General features: G+C 37.4%; 1 long non-coding RNA gene across 1 annotated transcript in view; it reads left to right on the forward strand.

The window, feature by feature from the left end:
- The window catches only part of LOC141572826 (uncharacterized), a 33,397-nt gene extending 17,163 nt beyond the window's left edge, over window positions 1-16,234 (forward strand). The window contains exons 2-3 of the long non-coding RNA XR_012498318.1: window positions 3,780-3,955; window positions 15,133-16,234. This is a non-coding gene — a long non-coding RNA (uncharacterized LOC141572826). The remainder of the gene's footprint in view (window positions 1-3,779; window positions 3,956-15,132) is intronic.
- The last annotated feature ends 2,173 nt before the right edge of the window (window positions 16,235-18,407 follow it).

The raw sequence follows: 18,407 nt of genomic DNA on the forward strand, positions 1-18,407 counted from the left end.
ATATATATATATATATATATATATAAACTTTTTATATATATTTATGAACTTTATCATAGGTATGCATGCACATAAAAAGTTATGTGAAAGTTGTCACTCGTTTCAGGGGATCCCTGCTGAAGTGTTAGTACAGGGTCAGCGCTTTCTGGCAGAACATGCTGCTGTCAATCAGAACATGTTTTTTGTTCATGTCTTCGACTCATAAATTTAATACTTTTTCCATCTTAGTTAAGATGGAAAGTGCTTAGTTAGCACTTACCATGCACTGTGGCCATTGACTTTTGTACTTTAAGCAAAATTAGCATGAATTTCTTTTTCCTTCTTTACAATTTGACAGAAAGAAAATTTGTTCTTGCCATAGATTTTAGTAATCTCAGCCTATAATTGTTTGACTTGCTTAAGTCAAGAACTTTCACCTTTTCACTTAAAGGAAATACTTCACAGCTTCTCTTTGGCATATCTGAATTGCCAGCATCACTACTCTTACCCTTTGGGGCCATTAAGTAAAATAAGTGTTACTTGAATACGCAAGCACTGTAATACAGCAACAGTAGATGTGATAACCCAGATGGCTGCTGAGTGACTAATGGGCAGGTGGCATATACAACGAAGAAATGCTGGACAATGGGATGAGTCCCATTCCAGGTGGAACAGAGTAGGATGGTGAGAAATTGTTGTCATGCAACTCAGAACAGTGTGCAATTTAGAATTTATAAATTGTTTCTTCTGGAATATTCCACTTAGTACCATAGTTGACAGTGGGTAACTGAAACCTCAGAAACCAAAACCTCGGATAAGGGGGGAAACTAATGTATGTACACACGATGGAATATCATTCAGCCTTAAAAAGGAAGAAAATTATGACGTGTTACAACACAGAGGGCTCGTACAAAAAGACAAATACTGTATGATTCCGTTTGTATGCAGCACCTAGAGCAGTCAAATTCATAGAGACAAAAAATAGAATGTTAGTTGCCAGCGTCTGGGAAAAGGGAAGAAATGGGGAGTTATTGTTTAATAGAACAGAATTTCACTTTTGCCAAGATGAGAGGAGTTCTGAAGATGGATGGTGGTGATGGTTGCACAACAATATGAATGTATTTAATACCACTGAACTGCTCTTAAAAATGGTTAAATTAGTAAGTTTTATGCTATGTATTTTACCATAATAAAGAGTTTTAATTAAAAAATAAACTAATGAAAATATCTACCACATGAATTAACAAATAATTCAGCACAATTACAAAATAAAGATCAACTTATAAAAGAGAAGACAGTTCTTTCATACCTCAAAACAAACTACAAAATAAAATAGAAAATAAGAAAACATTTATAATAGCAAAAATAATAATGTATTTAGAAATTGTCCAAATAAAGGATGAAAAAGACCTTTACGGAGCAAAAGTTTAAACTCTCAGAGTTAAGGATAAAAAATGAGCAGAACTAAATAAATATAAAATACAATGTAACATTGTAAATACATTAAATCTGGAAACAATTTTTCTTGAATTTAATGCAGTGGGAATAAAGATGCCAGCGGGAATTTTTTTGTAAACTTGAAAAACTTTTTGTGGTATTACATGGAAGAACAAAGGTTCATACGTAGTTGTCAGTTTGTCTTTTGTACTTCCTGATTTTGCCTTTCTATAAATTTTTCCCACAATGAAGATGTCTTTATTATTTTTTCTGGTTATGTAAATAAAACACGTTCACTGTATAAAATTTAAGCAACATACAAAAATGTGAAGAAGTTATCTCAAATTTCACTACTCTATGATACTGCCTTAATACTCTGTAACCATCGACTATTGCATTACTTATGCATACATAAACACACAATTTTATATAGGTGAAGTCATATCATACATTCTCTCCTTATTATGGATAGCTTTTCTCCACTGTCATCCTCAGTCCCGTGTAGCCATGTTAACATTCTACTTTTTCCATAATCATGTGTTCTACATACATATATTGTTCTAATTCATCCTCGTGGCTGTAGAATATTACATATTGTTTGACTCATAATTCAGTTACATTCATCTCATTAGTCATATTCTTTATTTCCAGTTTTTGGTGAGTGTAAATGATGCTGTAGTAAATAAGGTCCTTGTAAGTCATAGATTCATAAGAATTTATTTTTATGGGGAAGATTTGTACTGTTACTTCTCTAATAGAGAGTTCCCTGAGGATAGAAGTATTGAGAGAAGAGCATTTATACATTTTTAATTGCCGTAAATATTGGTGTATTTCCTTCCCGAAGGAAATGCTATGCATCTTAATATTCCCTCCGCCAGCATGTATCATACTATCCTTTCCTCTCTATCCCTGTCTAATGACTATGGAGTTCTATTTCATTATTTCTTCAATGTGGATTTCTGTTATTTGAATTTGTGCATCTTTTCACATTTGTTAACTATTTAAATTTGTTCTTCTCTGAAATGTCTATCCATATCTTATGTACATTTTAATTAAGTTACTTATCTTTGAATAATACAGAAGTTAATACTTTATCTGTATTACAAATGTGTTTTTCTTGCTTCATCATTACCTATTGATTTTTTATGGAATGTTTTGCCATATGAAAGTTTAAAGTTTTTTGTAGTTACTTATTTGTTATCTCTTATTTTATAGCCTCTGGATATCCAGTTTTGCTAGGAAGAGCTCAGTAATCTGTCTGTTGTACATTTCTTTTCATAGATTTTCAGCTAAGTTTTATTTAAGTTTTATTTTTTTTATTTCTAAGCTCTTATTTATCTGGAACTTTTTATAATAGGGAATATTTTTCTTTTCATATGAATAACTAGTTGAGCATTAGATCAATTAAAAATAATAAATATGACAAAAACTTAACCTTTCAGATATTAAGGCTTGAAACAAGCCACGATAACTTGAAACAGAATGGTATAGGCATAAAAACAGGCATTTCAATGGAACAAGGCAGAGTCCTCAAAATAGGCTAATATTTATATGTGACTTACCAAATTATAAAGTTGACACCGAAAATAGTGAGAAAAGTTGAAAGATGAATTATTTAATGGATGGTCTTGAAAATTAGTTTCCATAGAGAAAGACAAAGTGAAAAACAAACAAAGGTTTATTTCAAATGGATTAAAAACTTGACTATGAAAATTAAAATGATAAAGCAAATAGAAAAAAATGTAGGGGAATATCTTGGTGAATAGGGTGCAAAAAATACATACATACAGATGTGTGTGTATAAATATATATATAAATATACATACATAAATATATGTCTGCATATATATATATATATATATATATATATATATATATATATAAAATTGGAGAATACCAAGTTTTGAAGAAAATATAGACAAATAAAAACTTTTGTGCTGAACTGATGAGTGGTAAAGTGGTAAGATCTTTCTGAAAAGCAATCTGACTGTACTTAATGAAATTGTGAATTTTCATGTCTTAATCTTACTGTAATAGGAATATCACAGAGAAACTCTTTAAAGACCTAAAAGAATTTATGTGCAAGCAAGCAATTTGCTAGTGTTGGTGCTGATTTGGTGCTGCTTTATATATTTATCATTCGAGGAATAGATAAATACAGTAACAGTGGTGCATATAATAAAATGCTACAAAGCAATTAGGAAGAAAGTACTAGATATACATGGGCCAACGCAGATAGCCCTTAAAAACATGATGTACAGAAACAATTAAAAAAAACAACAACAACAACAAAAAAAAAAAACAGGGTGAGATCAGTAGCATAATACCAGTTACAAACAGTTTAAATGTATATATATTTACAGGTACCTCCTGCTTTTCGAAAATTCACTTTACACCACTTCGCTTTTATGAAATCACTTGTTTTCATGAACCGAAAGAAATCCTAAGAGGATTGTCACCTTTATGAAAAAAGGCAAAAAGTGAAAATAGTGTTCAACATTTATTTTGAAGCAAGCCATCATAGAAGCAGCACTCACTGGTAAGTGAAATTGTACTGTATGTACATTATTTCTACTTTCTATAGGGTATGTATTTATCATATGATTCCTACTTTTACTATATGTTAGTGTTATTTTAAGTTTTATGTGTTGTTTGATATGGTTTGGTATGTTGTTTTGGGAGCTTGGGGGACACCCCAAAATTTGTCTCCTACAAATTAATGGTAATTGCTTCTTTGCTTTACACCACTGCAGCCTGTGAAAGGTTTTGTGGGAATGCTCTGCTTTTGGGTATTGAGGGAAACCTGTATATATTATGAATATGTGCATGTATATTCACGCACCAGAATAATCTACGTATTTTACATATACCAAAACATGTATTGAAAGTACTAGAATAGTAATCTACGAGGTGAAAAAATGGAGATTAGGGATAAAGTAGGAAACAAAGTAAAACAAGAAAGGCATCTTGCTTAGAAGAATGTGATGGTGTACCATACACTGAGGTGCACAATTAATTCAATTCTATAACTTAGAACGACAGCAAAAACAAAGGGGAAAAAAAAGACCTAGAAATCCCCTCATTTTTCAACTTTGGAAACTGAGATCCGGAGAGATGAAGGTCCCTATCCAGGCCACATACCTAATTAGCAGCCATAGCTGAACAAACCACAGGTCACTTTATTCCATTGGATCCTTTACACAAGCTTTAAACAATATAAATATAAACATAGCATAAACATTTTCAGGGAATCTAATATGCTATAAAATGTACCCATTACATTTTAAGCAATCAATTTAACTATAGCATGGTTTTGAGACGGTCCTGAGTTTTCTCTGCCAACATCCTTTCTTGTGGGGAATTGCCCCACGCGAGGTCTCTATGTTTCTGGTGGGACTGAAGATTCCCAGAACCTTCATAACCACCATCACCACCAAGATGAGCACCTGATCCAAAGTAATATTGTTTTACACTCTCCCAAGGAATTGAGTCTTGAGCAGAACACAGAAACTAATTTGGGGGATGGCCCTCATCGAAACAGAGAACCCTGAATTCCTGCTCTATAGATGGAAGCCGATGTTCCCATCTTTCTCAAAGTCTGCTGGTTCACTTCTACTTGGGTTGTGTGGGCTCCCCAGCTTCCTCCTCCTCCCCCACCACGCCCCCTGCAAGTATTTTTTATTAAATTAATTTATGTCATTTTCTGGTTGCCTGTCTAAACGTAGTTTGCTAATTACAGCAAACTTTATTCGATAGACTGTTTTTTAATGATGCTTTGATACATGAATGGGCCCTGCAGGAGGATGATCTGTGTAGCCTTTGTTTTCCAAAATAGAATTCCATTAAAATGGGGTGTTTAATGGGGGAGGGGCTTCTCCTTCTGTAGCAAACGGAGAAACTCAAATCCATTCCACTGAGCAGTCATTCCAAAAGGGATGTTTCCATATCTTAACGTTTGGAGGCACATTCAGCATGCTGAGTGTTAGGAGATGTGTAATCACTTGACTACAAAACTCTGACACTGTTCTTTCTTTGCTCTCTCTCTTCACTACCACCTCTCCTTCGCACCTCCCTCTTCACTAGAAGGAAAATATAAATCACGATAGGCAGCCTGGTGGTGGTATCCAGACGAAGGGTGCAATATTTGTTGCATGATTGTCTATTTTCTCAGGATTTTTTTTAATTCAAGTTTATTGGGGTTTTTTAATTCAGTTTCTTCCTTCAACTATTGAATCACTGCCCATGTGGAGTTTGCTATAGAGTTAATGAAGAAGTGAATAAATATATCAAGTACAATGCTGATACAGCTGCACAGAACATCAGTCATAACAGCTAAAATGTATATGCTGCTTGGATTTCATGAAACTCAGAATATTTCACATATTATCTCACTTAGTTTGTAACATCTCCGTGGCATAGGTCGATAAGCTTCACTATGCAGCACCTTTACCCTGGACGTCTAGGACATCCCATGCACACTTTCTCCTCCTTAAATTTTCATAAGACAGCAAGAATATAAGGACTAGCTTCCTTTTTTTACACTGATAGAAATCAATGTTCAAAAGGACAATGATTTGTCTGCTGTCAAGTTGTAATTTGTCAACAGAAGTAGACATTGTGGTACCCAAAGGATGTCCCATAAAAAAATCACCACAAGGAAAGGAGTAATAAAGTGCTAAGATCAAAAGGAACGAAGAGTGAGACAGAATGGGGGAGGAAAAGGATGGTGAGCTCAGCCTGGCTTCCCTCCCGCCTTCCCAGAGTTCTCCCACCATAGTTTCAGAGTACAGGGTATCCCCTATCATATCTAATATCATTCTCACTCCACTAAGAAAGTAAAATGTTGATAAATGTGGCAGTCCAAGGGTGGGGTAAGGGGGTACCTAAATCTTTTTCCATTACTCCACACATTCTTTAGCAGTCACATCACTTCTGAGTCCATTTTCCCAGTGTGCAGATGATGTATGTTTCACATGTAAAATCTTCATCTGAAATTTGTGATTTCTGGCTGGAATTTGGAAAGAAAAGGACAGTATTGGTGGGAACCAACTGGGCCAAGTTCCTTCTGGTGAGCAGCCCATTTGTCTGGGTCAAAATGATCTGATGTTGAGAGCAAATGAGGAGAGAACCCAAAATATATTTTTCTTTTACCTTAAATGACAATACATTAGAAGTTAAATCAAACGTACAGGTGTAGTGAACCATTCATTTCATATCTGGGAGCATTTTCTCTCTCTCAGCTTTTCTGATTTGTTAGAATAGTAGCCATTCTGCTCCATTCCTACATATCTTACTTTGCATCCACATTTTTGGCAATAAGAAGGGTCTAAGTTTTGGTGTCTTTTAAAGTTATTTTGCTAACATTTGAGGGGGAGGGAAAATCATTATAAACAAAACAAAACAAAACAAAATCTTATTGCTTCAACTAAGTGATTAAAGTGCATTCCCAAAACAAACTAGAATAATTCTCTTGGAAGCTAACTCAAGGTCACATTTCCAGGGAAGAAGTGAGTACATTTTACCGCTTTGTCTTTCCTTCTCCCCATGCTGGATAAGTATAGAAAGGAGTGTAATTGGGGGAAGAGAAGGATACCAGACAGACAATGCAATTGTGCAATTGTCCTAAAAGGCAAATCAGTGCTAATTTTAGGTTTGTTTTGTGGAATGAAAGACAAAAGAAGAAGGCCATGTCTTTCTGTAATGGAAGTGACTGCCAGTCTGCAATATGGTTTGCCGGTTGACAGTGTCAATGCAATAGTGAAATACTTGAAACCACAAGTATTTGTGGAAGCAACAAATACTAGCTATTACCTTAAGATCTCTGTTATATTTTATTTCATCAAAATAAGAAGTTTTACAAAGGACACTGGAGCTCAGAATATTCTTTTGCACAAAAGCAAAGCTAACACATCCTTTAAACTACTTCTCTTAATCTTCCCAGCAGTGACTTCAAACCATGAAGGAACTTTAGTACCAACTTCCTTCTCATGTTTTTAATAAAGAGAAAGGAATAATTTAGAGATTTCTGTGACATAGTTTTGAGCTAAAACATCACACTATGGATTTATATGGCTTCTTTATCTTTACACCAACATGTACTTTAGAAAGGCAAAGGTGAGAGAAGTGGCCGCCCAAAACAAAAGCAAAACAGACTTTGCATGGATCTGGAAAACCTCTTTAATGAGAAAACTGGTCACTTGTCAAATGTGATGTGGAAGTTATGTTGGTGAATCACATACCTGTTTGTGCTGCAGAAACATGTCTTGGGGAACAGCTTGTGCTAGAACACAAGGGGAGCCTCTCTAAATAAACATGGAGCAATAAAGAACATTTCCTTAGAGCGAGCTAGTGTGCTTCTACTGCATTTTGACTTTTTGTCTATAGAGCAAAGAGGAAATTTCTTAACTTAGGAATCAAGAAACAAATGTACTATTAGTAGTTACATAAAACCGCATTTGTGTGGACTTTTGGATCAGAAACTCAACTGACATTAGGGAGATTTGGAAATCGTAATGTTTTTGAAGAAATTAGGTGTCGACTACAGAAAGCATATTGTTGTTGCTCTGCTCAGACCACCTCAGATCCCATCTACCTTTTCTATGCCTCCTCACTCTCACCCCCCGTACCCACCTATTTGATTCCAATGGCCAAAGCCCCAGACTCTTCTCAGAGCCTTTCCCTCAGTACAGAGAGCACTACCTCGCGTATGTGTAAAAGGGAGTGCTCTGAATGTACCCCTCTTGCCTTCCCCTCTTCCTCCACCCTCACCACAGCCCTTAGCAACTGACCAGCTGATATGAGTGTAGACAGCCCAGTTGTTGCCTAGAGTGAGACACTCGGAGGTGAACTCCAGAGCTCCTCTTTAGGTTGAACCTGAGGCTTAAGAAGAAAATTGCCTGAAACCCTACCTTTGCTTGACTGGCCCCTTCCTTACCCAGCTTCCCACTCCTTTGCCTGCTTCTCCTGGAAGTACCTCCTTAATAAATCACTTGGCCACAAATCTTTTCTGAGCCTGGTTCTGGAGAAACTAATCTAAGCAGCTCAAACCACTAGTAAAACAATACATCTACATTCCCTACTCATCTCTGATTAGTAGCATATGAGTATACGGATGGCCCCCAACTTAAAATGGTTTAACTTACAGTTTGTTAACTTCATGATGGTGCAAAAGCAATGCACGTTCAATAGAAACCATACTTCAAATTGTGAAGTTTGGTCTTCTCCCGGGCTAGCAACCTGCAGTGTGATGCTCTCGTGTGGTGCTGGTCAGGGGCGGCGAGATGATTTTGCTCCAGTGTAGGCCAGTGTAAATGTTTGGAGCATGTTTGATGTAGGCAAGGCTAAGCTATGATGTTCAGTACATAAGCATTTTCAACTTACTCTATTTTTACTTATGATGGGACATAACTCCATCATAAGTAGAGGAGTATCTATATGTGATTGTCTAAAAGAGAATTTTCTCTGAATCAGTTTGTATTAACCAACTAAAATTCCACAATCTACTAATTATATTCACAAACCTCTCCTTCAAAGAGAATATAAAACCTAATATTCTACTGAATGTGAACATCAAATTGAAAATTAGAAGTGCACAAAGCAGTAGAGATTTAAAAATCATATTTTGGTTTGTAACAGTTTTAAAGATTCTTCAATGAAAAAAATATGTAAGTCAAATTCCTTTCAAGTGATATATATTTTAAATGGTCTGCAAAGTATTTCTTAGGTCCCTTGAAACAGATTTGGCTGCTTTCCAATTAATAGAACAGTTGATAAGCTAATAGGATTTAATTTTGATAGCGGACAAACTATAAAAATATCACTGAGAAAATCATGATAAGTCAGGAGCATTTTTTAAAATGAGTAGTAAATGTTTTTTTGATCTACTTCCAACTCATTAAAATCTTTCTGAATGCAACCTAAATCTTTACCTCAGAACCTTAATAGTCTTTAGTTGGAAACTTGAATTAACTTTTGAATTAAACTTGTAAAGGTCAAAAGAAACATACTTCTGATGACACAGGAATTAAATATGTGCTAATTCATCTTCCATTGTTTAATGCATAATATATCATTTATTTGAAAATGATGAGGGCATAAAACCTTTTTCATGCAGAATAATGCTCATTTTATTTTAACTAGAAAAATGTGGTCTTGTTTCTTTTAGATTAATTTTGTCTCCAGTCTTTGAAAACCAGAGAACTATCCATATCTCATATGGGTTACATTTTGAATAATAAGTAATGCACAAGCAAGAGTAAATTGAAGAATAGAAGCCTTGTGTGTCCCTCAAGGTGAATCCAGAATGTATATCTATTCATTCATTCCATAAATACTTGTGAGCAACCTAATATGTGTCAAGCACATATACGACCCCTGCCCTCATGGAACTTAGTCTAGAAGTGTTTCTTCTCCATTTTTTTATCCTTCTTGACATCTTTGCAGTATTTAACACTGTTGACCAATGCATTCCTCTTTAAATCATTTTCTTTCTAAATTCTGTAGGAATCTAAACTTCTGAAATATCCCCCCCACTTCGTAATTGCCTCCTGTTTTTCCTAGTTTCCTTCTGCTCCTTTCTTTTATTCCTCTCTAAATATTGAGTTCCCTCAGCTAATCTCTGGCTGCTTACTTGGCCTTCTTTACCTCCTATAAGCTACTGACACCAGACAGACATTTCCAGTCTAGACTAAACTATGATCTAGATGCATATTTTTAACTGTCCACTTCACTGCTCCACCTGGATAACTCAGATGCCTCATGCTTGAGGTGTCCTCCTTTTTCCTCGCTGACAAAAAAAAAGGGGGGGGGAATCCTTCCCCGTCGTCTCACGTGCCATAAAATACAATATCCGTTAATGATAAAACCTAGCTGCCTTAGATCAGAAAACCTCTCATCTGGACCACTTTATCGTCCTTATCTGGTCTTTTGGTCTCTAATCTCTAGTCCCACCTTTCTGCCAAGTCACAATTTATATAATGCTACCAAAGTTAGCAGTTGCAAATCAGATATGAACCATGCTAATCCTCATTTAAAATCCCCATAGCCACTTGTTGATTGTAGCAAAAAGTCCAAACTTCTAAATATGGTACACAATGCACTTCCCATCTCATCTCAGCCTGCTGTTTAAGATTCATCTCCATCCATCCCTATCACACATCCAGCAGTGCTGGGTTGTCCTTGTTTCCTTGAAGTCACAGGCAACGTCAAGCCACTGTGTTTTTGTCTATGTAGTTCTCTCTGCCTGCAATGCTTTCCTACACCCTTCATATCTGGCTCATCCATAGAACTGAGAGCATCTTAAAAATAGGGACTGACTTTTATTTATTTTTGTACCTTCAGAACATAACCATGTGCTTGGATTCTCGTGGATGTTCAATTTATGTTAAACTCAAAATCTTTTGCAATGTGGTTCTCACTTTCTTTTTCTGTCTTTTCCTTAGCCCTTTACCTAACTAAACCGATTTTCTAGTTGTATAAATTATCCATCATGACTGATCATACCATTCTCTTTCATGCTTCAGGCTCTCCGTTAAAATCGTATTCATACTCCAAAACCTTCTCCAAAAGGAAAAAATGTCACTCCATCATTTCCACCATCAACAGAGAGTGTGTTCTTCCCTAGGGAAAAGGGAGATAAAGTGGAGGTCATTAAGCAGAGAGTCAGTTCACCAGCCAACATAGTAGAGCGAAGGGCATCCAAGGTCCAAAGGAAAAATAGGCTCCATCTTAGTGTCAGGAAGATGATAGGTGGGATGTGAAAAAAAATCCCTTTGACAGCTTTGTTACCAGAAGTCAATGTGATGGGGTCAGATCAAGGAATGGGAAAAGGAGGCACTTTGAGAGAAAAGCACTTCAGCTATGATACCATCAGAGATAAAAGCCATGAAATAGATGAACTATAGGTAAACTGGGCATACTGTCGGGGCCATACCTACATAGCACTTTACAGAATCACCATTACCTTTGATTTCTATTAAGTTATTTAAATAAGGTCTTGTTTTCAGGGAGAATCTCAAAGACCAAAATATACTTTTACCATGTTTTCCTGAAAATAAGACCTAACCAGAAAATAAGCCCTAGCATTTTCAGGATGACATCACATCCCCTGAACTTAAGCCCTAATGCATCTTTTGGAGCAAAAATTAATATAAGACCCAGTCTTATTTTCGGGGAAACATGGTAGCAAAAATGCTACCAGTATGGAATGAATTCCAAATGTTTAATTCTGAAGAGACTTTACCATTTTGAATTCATTCGTTAATTAACTCTGTCAACAGGTATTTATCATACACCATGTATGGGGGCACTGTCCTAGGTGCTGGAGGATGCAATGGTGAAATAAGCATACAAAAGTATCTGCCTTTAGAGAGTTTATCATATTTTTACAATAATTTGAGATTCATATGCAAATAAATTAACGTACAAAAGTGTTTTCTTTTTATAAACTGGCAATCCTGAACTCTTTATCTCAGGGAGTATTTATAAAAAACTAGGATTAAGGGATGCCATCCCAACAGCTACAATAATATATTCTTTAAGGAGAAAAATATGGATTCCAAGATTGATATCAGGTAAATGTGATTTGTACTATTTTATTTTGCTTTATACTTTTTTGGCTTGTACATGTTTGAACCACTCAAAGCTATTGTTTGAGGCACAAAGATAAAAGACAAAGTGGATGTAAGAAATGCATACATTGTGGAGAAGCTTATCAAAATGGTGGCGTGAGGTCGGCCTCTGTACAGCTCTCCTGGAATTTACAACTAATCGAACAACAATAACTCCACAAAGGACTGCCTGCATAGCAGACAGGCAAGATGAAGAGGCCCACTACTGAATTCACCTAAAGGTGGGCAAATCGCGCGAGTGGGGGAGGAGGGAAGGGAGAAGTGCAGAGACAGAATGAGCAGGCGCAGGATACAGATCTAGCTCAGTGCTCTGAGCTTGCTGCATCCCGGAACTACCGCAGCTGAGGGAGAGAATTGAACTCAGACTGCTAGAGCTCCAAATATGGCCCACAGGGCTGAGGGGGCAGCATATAATATGGCCGAACCCAACGCTCACGGCACAGACCTCGGAGAAAAGACTGAGAGAAGAAGGCTGAAAACGGTGGTTTAAACCCTCACTGCCGAGCAGAGAACAGAAGCCTTAGGCCCTGAGACTAGCCACCCCCTCCCTACCCTCCCAGAGCTCACCCCACCCCCACCTGCACGGCGCTAGAAGTGGAACAGTAGTAGTGTCAGATCAAAAGAACAGAATATTTGCTGTTCTGAGAACTGTGGACTGCAGACACAGATTGGCAGCCCAACTAGTTCCAGCAAAGGGGAGGGAGCTGTGGAAGCAGGACCAGCTGTGGTGGTGGACGCCACCATTGCTCTGGACCACCTCTCACAACTCACCGTGCCCCTGGCCCCACCTATCTGGACGGATCCCTGCAGGAGTAAACAGAACTGCTGAAACATACGGGCTCTGAATCTGGTGCAGGAAGAGCTTTGGAACTTCAGAAGCTCTCCGCATACCCACCAGGACACTGCGCCCTGTGACCCAGGTGAACTATTAACAGAGGAGAAGCCCATCTCCCAGGGAATCCCCTCATTGTGTGAGAAGCTGGAATAGTGCAAAGAAAACATAGCACTACCATGTGAGAGAGAGAAAAAAGGCTGCAGGTGGAGAGAAAATAAAACATTCTACTGACAAGTACTGGAAAACAAAAGAAACACCTCTTCCTATCAATCTGTTATAGAAGCACTCCTGTAGATGTCTAGGAAGAGACATAATAAATCGGTAATTGCCATGAATAACCAAGGCAACAAGACAGCACAGAAAGAAAGTGAAAAGTCTCCAGAAAAGGAACTTAAAGATACGGAAATATGTGACTTAAATGACAGAGAATTCAAGATTGCAGTTCTGAAAAAACTCAACGAGATGCAAGAAAACACAGAAAGGCAGTTTAATGAACTCAGAAACATAATCAAAGAACAACATGAACATTTTATGAAAGAGATTGAAATTTTAAAAAGGAACCAAATAGAATTTCTGGAGATTAAGAACTCAATAGAAGAAATTAAGAATGAAATAACCAGCTTAGGTCGCAGAGTTGTCCAGATGGAGGAAAGAATCAGTGACATCGAAGATAGACTAGACTCACTAAGATAAAAAGAGAGCAGACACTAATTAACAAAATCAGAAACAAAAAAAGGGAAGTTATCACGGACACCACAGAAATACAAAGGATCATCCAAGAATACTATGAAGGACTATATGCCACCAAATTCGATAACCTAGAAGAAATGGACAAGTTCTTAGAAACATATAGCCTTCCAAGGCTGAACCATGAAGAACTGGAAAATCTAAACAGACCGATCACCAGTAACGAAATTGAATAAGTCATCCAAAACCTTCCCAAAAGTAAAACCATTTTCAATACTGGATAATGGGAATATGACACCAGAGGGCATGATAGTAACCGATTTTCAGAATGGTCAAGAGAGTGACACATAATGAACTCCAACTACCATTCTTGTGAAATGAGCACTTGCTGTAGAGATGGATTTGAAACTGTTGATTAAAAAGCCAATATGCATAATGAAGTTAACACTTGGGGAGTCATTGAATAAAACTAATAATAAGGAATAAGTATTACTAATACAGACAGATTCTTGAGTTTCCAAAATACAGAGATATGTTCCTGTATTAATATATATATATATATATATATATATATATATATATATATATATATATATATGATTTAATTATGAAAATTCAACTTACAAAGTCTTTTCCTGTGTAATTTCCATATTGAGTTGTTAATTTCTGATTGTGTCTGTAAAATGGAAATGACTATTTCGGGCAACCACCATGCAGTAAATAAATGCACTCTTGGATATTTATCCCAGAGGAACAAAGACATGTTACACACACAAAAAAAGCCTATACACAAATGTGCACAGCAGCTTTATGCATCGTACCACAAAACTAGAAACAACCCAAATGTCCTTCAGTGGGTGCATCGTTAAAAAAAACTGTGGTACATCCGTACCAAGAATACTACTTAGCAATAAGAAAAAAACAAAACAACTATTGATACGCACATCAATCACTATGAATCTTCATAGAAAGATGCTGAGTGAACAAAATCAATCCGAAAAGGTTCAATATTATGTGATTACCTTTATATAATATGCTTGAAATGAAAAAGTTATAAAAATGAACAGATTGGTAATTTCCAAGGGTTACAGAAGAGGGTGAGGTGAGCAGAAGGGAAGTGCGTGTGACTAGGACAACTGAAGGAATCCTTGTGGGGATGGAAATGTTCTGTATCTTGACTGTATCAATTGCAATTTCCTGGTTGTGATCATGTACTGTCATTTTACAAATGCTACCATCAGGAGAAACTGGGGAAATGGTGCATGGGATCTCTCCGTATTATTTCTTAACAGTCACATGTGAATCTGCAATTATCTCAAAATATAAAAGTTAATTTTAAAAAGTATTGATAAAAACATAAAAATTAAACACAGAGGAAATACTGTCCTAAATGAATTTTCAAGTAATTAGATATATGTCATATATAATTTTAAATTAAGAGGATGGAGAGTATCATTATTAAATCGTATCCATTATCCATTTAACTTTCAGATGAAAAAGTGCATAGAATTATTCACTACCTAATGAGTGTTAATCCTGTTTTTGTGGGGGTTTTTTTCAATCTAGTTGTGGAGGTCACAGCTCACTGGCCCATGTGGGAATCAAACTGGAGAACTTGATGTTAGGAGCACTGCACTCTAACCACTGAGCCAACCAGCCACCCAACATTTTATTTTCTCTAGCTTACTTTATTGTAAGAATAGTGTATAATACATGTAACAAATAAAATATGTGTTAATTGACTGCTTATGTTATCAGTAAAGCTACTAGTTAACAGTAGGCTATAAGTGGTAAACTTCTAGGGGAGTCAAAAGTTATACATGGATTTTTGGCTGCACTAGGGGATCAGCACCCCCAATCCCCACATTGGTCAAGAGTCAACTGTATACATATATATCATTCAGACAGGCTCACATGTTAACTTGCAAGTAAGCCAAAATATCAGACCCTTCAGGTTTTGATTTAAAACCTACCTTCAGGATGCTTTCCAGATCCTTCCAGGTGTGATCTTTAAACCCTCTGGGATTTTCTGTCTTCATTCTCTAATCTATTTTAGTTGTTGTTAGTATACTCACACTGAACCTCTTTCCCAATAGTAAGCTGCTGGAAGACAGAATTATATTGATGATGAGAAATACATCCTTTCTCTGTCCTGTACACATTTTCTGGCCCTTATCAAACATTCAATAAATGTTGAGTTTTCTTAATATAAATTGAATTTGACTTCAAACTGTTTTTAGAAGTCTGAACTTTTCTCCTACTATGTTTTTTCCTTATTTTCACTTTTCTTTGAGTTTTAAGCATTTCAATGTCATATTTCTTTATATCGAGTACTTTTCCCCCAATACATTAAAAACTGGAAGAGCAAGGAGTTTTGCATTTAGTAACATTTGTTTCGGAAGATTAATGTCTGGCACATGTGTTCTTGTTTTAAATAAAAGTTAATGGTTTTTCATCCTAGTCAATGTTTTCTGATGTAGCTGTAATGTGGACCTGACTTTTATCATTTTTTAAAATATCTAAACAGGTTATATTTTCTAATTTTTGTATTGTACACATTGTTTACATAGTTTCTAAACAATTTGAATAAAAATCCTCTTATAAACCAATATGTTTGTATGAAAGGGATTGAATTCAATCATTTATGACAATTCTTACTGACTTTAAATGCTTAGTCATAACATTTGACCAGTACAGTTGGCTTTATGTAAAAGATTACATGATCAAATACATCATTATGCAAAAAGCCTCTGAAAAATAAATAAATGTACTTAAAAGTATTAAAATTCCCTCTCAAGATACTTTTTATTCTGTTTCATTTTTAAAGGAACCATTCTTTATCATCAAAAATGTAAACCACTACATGTATGTGGTCTAGCAAATCCAGGTCTGCTTGAAGTCAAACCTAGTCACTTTTCTGTTATTAAATGTGTCAGGGAAGCCCTAGGCTTTAGCAGATATAACTTAATGGACACCTCAAGAGACAAAAAAAGAAGAAAGAAAAAAGAAACATCCCCCATCCCTATCCCCACCTTCAATAAGAGAAGCTTCTCGTTTGTTTTTTGCAATGAAGTTATTTTTTTTATTTTCACCTGCAATGTGGGACACTTACTTATTTTTTTCATTATTTCGTTATTTCTTTTATTGTCTTATGCCCAAGTAATTTGCTTGAAGGTATTTAAATAACCCCTCACTTAATGTAACAAGTTGCATTTACTTCCCCAAAGTAGGCACATCATCAGTATATGTCCCTATTTAAACAATGGCCATCATGTTCTCAAAAACAATTTCTAAGTCTCATAAGATAGTCTCAATTTCGAACTTGCTCCCAAAATGAGAAAGTAATTCTTTAAAGGCAATTCCAACAAAAGTTTTCTTTTTTCCCCTTCGAACTTGCTCCCCAATGCTCCCAAAAGTGAGAAAGTCAATTCCTTCTCCTCCCCTTTTCCTGCCTCCCTCCACCGTTGTTTCAGTCTAGTTGTGTTGTAGGACAAGCTCCCTGGCCCATTATGGGCCCAGTCGGCCTATTTGCTCTCACAGAGCTACCCACGCTGCCGCCGCCCAGTGGCAGCCCAGGGTAGCACACCAGGCGCCCAACACACCGCACAAGATGGCTGCCGGCCACTCAGGGCAGCACACGGCAGCCCTGGAAACACACAGTAGCACAATGATGGCTGATGGCCGCACGGGTTGCCGGCCACTCATGGCTGGCGCACGGTAGCACTCAGCAGCCGCTCAGCTGCATTACGCAGCGACACACACTGGCTGCTGGGCCACTCGTGGCAGCACACGGTAGCTCACAGCCCCCCGGCAGCTCACGCAGCCTACTGGCCCTGTGGGAATCGAACCGGCGGCCTCGGCATTAGGAGCAGGAGCTCCAACCACTGGGCCACAGGCCCGCCCGGATACTTGGGTCCTTTTTTTTTAACTTTTATCATGAAAGAACAAGTAGAAAACGAGTACATAGGGCGCATATTTAAATGTGCGACCTCTGTTGTCTTTGTATCCTCTACTGTTGTGAATCTAATGATAAAACAGGATCACTGAGAAACGATTGTGAAAGCATTCTGTAAATGTAAATTATTATGGAAATATGTTTACTGAGAGCAACAATAATAAGCTGGTGCAAACAGTACGAGAATCGAACCTGCAACCTCAGCATTAGGAGCCTGGAGCTCCAACCACTTGAGCCACTGGCTGGTCCAGATACTTGGGCCTTTTTTTTTTTAACTTTTATCAGGAAAGAACAAGTAGAAATTGAGTACATAAGGTGCCTATTTAAGTGTGCGACCTCTGTTGTCTTTATATCCTCTACTGTTATAAATCTAATGATAAGATCACTGAGAAATGATCACTTGGTACATTTCCAAGCAAAGAGTCAAGCGATCCATCAAATCAGGGATGGAAGGCAATTCCCCATAGTCCACTGTCATTCGCCAGGGCTGTCCTGGGAGTGAGGGACGACCTTGACCTCATCCCCATTTCCCATGGAGGACTCAGCAAGCGTTTCCTCCTGGGACAAGTCCCGCATCCGAGCTGCCTCAGCAAGAACTTCCAAGCCCACAGGGCCGCGATGACCTTCACTTTCTCCGGCGTGTGCTGATTGGGGTACTGGCCACGTCTTCCCACCCCTCCACGGGGGTCCAGCTCTCCGGCCGCTGCTCCTCCTGGTCTTCCTGAGACTGAGTGTTCATACACACAAACTGCTCCACCGCCCTTTGGAGAGCTTTGGTCGGCACCGTACCCTGCTTGCTGCACCATGTGTCACGCCGGGGTGTCATGCGGGTTCTCTAGTCCCGCTCCCCACACAAGAACGCAGGACATGATGAGGCCAAAAAGGA

This window comes from Rhinolophus sinicus, linkage group LG07 (assembly GCF_036562045.2).
Source record: "Rhinolophus sinicus isolate RSC01 linkage group LG07, ASM3656204v1, whole genome shotgun sequence".
NCBI classification, from domain to species: Eukaryota; Metazoa; Chordata; class Mammalia; order Chiroptera; family Rhinolophidae; genus Rhinolophus; species Rhinolophus sinicus.